The sequence below is a fragment of the Choloepus didactylus genome, chromosome 2 (assembly GCF_015220235.1).
Source record: "Choloepus didactylus isolate mChoDid1 chromosome 2, mChoDid1.pri, whole genome shotgun sequence".
NCBI classification, from domain to species: domain Eukaryota; kingdom Metazoa; phylum Chordata; class Mammalia; order Pilosa; family Megalonychidae; genus Choloepus; species Choloepus didactylus.
This window is the reverse complement of record NC_051308.1, coordinates 26,274,888-26,279,287: the sequence shown is the minus strand read 5'-3', so window position 1 is coordinate 26,279,287 and position 4,400 is coordinate 26,274,888. Positions and strand designations below refer to the sequence as shown.

General features: G+C 38.3%; 1 pseudogene; it reads left to right on the top strand.

Moving 5' to 3' along the window:
• The first annotated feature begins 1,949 nt into the window (after positions 1 to 1,949).
• Positions 1,950 to 3,272, top strand: LOC119511197 (annotated as a pseudogene).
• Positions 3,273 to 4,400: the final 1,128 nt, after the last annotated feature.

The window sequence follows — 4,400 nt, the reverse complement described above, 5'->3', positions numbered from 1 at the left end:
TCTTGATTAAAAAATAGGACACTAGGAATAGAAGGAAACTTCCTCAACATAATGAAGGGCATTTATGAAACCCCACAGCAAACATCATACTTAAGGGTGAAAAACTGAAAGCTTTCCCCCTAAGATCAGGATCAAGACAAGGATTCCTGTTGTCACCACCTTTATTCAACATTGTAATGGAAGTTCTAGCCAGGACAATTAGGAAAGAAAAAGAAATAAAAGACATCCAAATGGGAAAGGAAGAAGTAAAACTATCTCTATTTGCAGATGAAATGATCCTATGTATATATATACATATAAAATCTTAAAGAATCAACAGCACAACAAAACTACTAGAACTAGTAAATGAATTCAGCAAAGTTGCAAGATCATCATGCAAAAATCAATTGTGTTTTGTCTGAATGTGGTTGAAGGAGGAAATTTTAAGTTGTGTGTATGTTACTAGAAAAAAAATTTGAAAAACAAATGAAGATGGGACTGTACAACAATGAACTCTTTTGTGGGTTATAGCCTATAGATGATAGTACAATTGTAAGGACATTCTTTCATGAATTGTAACAGATGTACCACACTATTGTGTGTATTGATAGTAGGGTGATACATGCAACTCTGCATTTTATGCATGATTTTTCTGTAAACCTACAACTTCTCTTCTAGAAAAATCAATTATGTTTATATACACCAGTGATGAACAATATGAAAAAGAATTTAAGAAAACAATTACACTTACAATAGCATCTAAAAGAATAAAATCCCTAGGAATAAACTTAACCAAAGAAGTTACAACTTACACTCTGAAAACTATAAATTGCTGAAAGAAATGAAAGAAGCCTTAACTAAGTGAAAAAAGACAACCCACAGAATGGGAGAAAATATTAGAAAACCATGTATCTGATTAGGGTTTAGTATCCAGAATATAAAGAACTCCTACAACTCAAAACAAAAAGACCCAACTTAAAAATGGGCAAAGGATTTGAATACATATTTCTTCAAAGAAGATATAAGAATGGCTAAAAAGCATATGAAAAAATGCTCACCATCATTAGTAATTAAAGAAATGCAAATTAAAACTACCATGAGATACCACTTCACACCCGCTAAGATGGCTATTATTAAAAAATGGAAAATAACAAGTGTTGGTGAGGAGGCAGAGAAATAGGAACTTTTGTACCTTGCTGGTGAGAATGTAAACTGGTGCAGCTGCTGTGGAGCACAGTTTGGCATTTCTTTAGAAAGTTAAACATAGAATTACCATATGACCTTGCAATTCCACTGCTTGATATATATCCAAAAGAATTGAAAACAGGGACTCAAACAGATATTTGTATTTAGCGATTTTCATAGCAGTGTCATTCACAAAAGTCAAAAGGTGTAGGCAACCCAAATGTCCATCAACAAATAAGTGGCTAAACAAAATGTGGTCTATACATACATGGGAATACTATTCAGTCATAAGAAGTAATGAACTGCTGATACATGCTACAATATGGATGAAACTTGAAGACATCATGCTGAGTGAAATAAGCTAGACACAAAAGGACAAATATTGTTTGTTTTCCCTTATATGAAATATTTATAACAAGCAAATTCATAGATACATAAAGCAGAATAATGGTTACCAAAGGCTGGGGAATAGGGAAATGGGGAGGAATTGCCTGATGGGTATGAATTTCAGTTTGAGATGATGAAAATATTCCAGAATATTTAGTGACAAAAGTTACTAACATTATTGAGGTACTTAATGTCACAGAACTGTGCACTTAATTAAAACAGTTAAAATGATATTTATGGTTCTCCAGAACAGAGAGAGTGTATTGGAACTCAGCAGCCTGTGGAGACTTCTGAAAGCTATTCCTACCACATTGTGAGGAATTCAGCCCTCAATTGACTTCCATAGTTGTACTTCTACAGTGAGACTTGGTGAAAACCTTGACATATTCCTTGGAAAAATGGAGTCACACATCCCAGAAGACTTCCAACAAGAACTCACCTGCCTAATCTGCCTGAACTACCTTGCAGACCCAGTCACCATCGGCTGTGGGCACAGCTTTTGCAGGTCCTATCTCAATCTTTTCTGGGAAGAAGCAGAAACTCCTGCCAAATGCCTCACATGTAGGGAAGAAAACTCTCAGCAGTTTTCAAAACCAATATTCTTGTGAAGAATCTGGTTTCCTATGTCAGACAGGCAAGTCTCTGCCAATTCCTGAGCTCAGAGGAACATCTGTGTGGGACACACAAGGAGACCAAGAAGATCTGTGAAGAGGACAAGAACCTGCTGTGTTTGCTCTGCTCTAAGTCAGTCTCCGGAGCACGAGGCTCACAAACACTCATCCATAGAATGGGCGGCTGAGGATTACCGGAAGAAGCTCCTAAAGCAAATGAGTTCTGTATGGGAAAAGATTCAAGAAAATCAGACAAATCTAAATGAAGAGAGCAGGATAAACTAACATGTGGAATGATTATGTGAGTCTAAGAGCAGTGATTATCAAAGCTGTGTATAGGAAGTTGTGTCCAGATCCCCATGAAGTAGAAAACAACAATTAGAGAGACTGAAAAAGGAAGCCAAAAAGATTTTACAGAAACTCAAGAAAAATAAAGCCACAGTGGTTCAAAAGAGGAAAAACCTAAGAGAAATGTATGAAGAGCTGATGAAAATGTGCCATAAACCAAATGTGGAGATGCTCCAGGATTTGGGAGACATATTGACAAGGAATGAGTCAGTGCAGCTGCACATGCTCCAGCCTGTGAACCAAGAGCTCAGTGAAGGGACCATCACTGGACTGATAGACAGGTTCAATCACTATTGTGTGGAAATTTCCTTCAATAATGAAATATGCAACCACAATAGTACACTGTTTGATGATCTGAGAAGACTGCTGTCTAGATATGACTACCAAGATGTGACTTTTGATTCTCAAAGATCTAATTATTTTGCTTCATGCGGGACCAGGAGGATGGATGTGGATGATTCATGCAACTGTGCTCTAGGAGTCTGTGGGGATTCCTGGATAAGGAAGAATGGCACACTGATTGAATCTAAGGACATATTTCTTCTTTTCCGTGTGGAGGAAAACCATTACAGTTTCTACACTACTGCCCCAATATTGTGTCAGTGCATACAGAAACCTCTGGGCTGCATGGGTGTATTCCTTGATTTTGACAGCAGAAGTATGATTTATTTGGATGTTGCCCAACGTTCCCTCATATGTAGCTACCCCACTTGCTCCTTTGATTGCCCTCTCAGGCCTTTCTTCTTCAGTGGTCACACATGATCAGGGTTAAGTCAGGAACTTGATTGTATGCCTGGGAACTCCTTCTCTGATGGAGCCCTTCTCTGTTGAAGTAAATCAATAATTTGTCTTTTAAGCTTGTTATACTTTATTGCAATATCATTTTATTGTTATTAAATATGAAGATAGAGCAAAATGAAAAGAAAATATTTACATTATGTATATTTTACCTTGGTAGAACTTTTCAAAAAATAAATTCCTTACTTGTTGAAGCCCTGAAGTAGAATTTTTGTGTAAATACATGCAAATGACCAAATTTTAATAACTGTGGCCTGGTTGCCAAGAGAAATCAGAGGTTATGGAAAAGAGGAAAGTCAAGCCTTCTTGGCTTAGTCAGCAGATGTAGCGACTTAACTGATGGCAGTGACAGTGGGTAGTGCAGGATCCAATGTGAGCTTCAGTTGGTGGAGGTGATGGTGCCTAAGGATGCTGTAGAGGCTGAAGTGAATGTGACTGTGACAGGCACCAAAACAGCAGTTGAGAGGCAGGAGTGATGGCCAATGGGCAGCTAATGCTGACAAGGGGGTGGGTGTTGTACTTTCTTAGGTAAAAGACCTTTGGGGCAGACTAGGAACTGTGCCAAGCAAAAGGCTCAGGCACAGTCTAGTAAGTGTCACTTAGTGCAGGCTGAAACTCATAGGTGGAAGACTCAGCAGGTTCAGGAGTCTCCCGTCTTCCTGACATCTTGTGTAGAAACATGCTTGGGTCAATGTGCAGTTCGCCTCATCCTAGGTCTCTGCTCCAGGAGATGACTGTCTTCTACTATTCTGTATTTTTATAGGAAAAGCATAAGAATCTTCATTCAGGTGGTAAACAGTTTAGGCTTAGGCTGGGGTGACAACTGTTCAGGATAGTTACCTGGGTATGCCAGTGCTAGCTTCTCATATACTTGAGGGAAGCTGGGCTCAGGGGCTTGGGGGAGCCACCATTCAGGTCTCCAAAACCACCCACAGTTAATCCTGTTTGACTCTTGACAACCAGGAAACACATTTATTTGATAAATATTTATACATACATACAAATTTTTTATCTGTTAATCCCATTTCTGACAATGAGATGTGATATCAGGAATAGAGTTTGTCTAATGAATTCTGAACTGAATTCTGGATA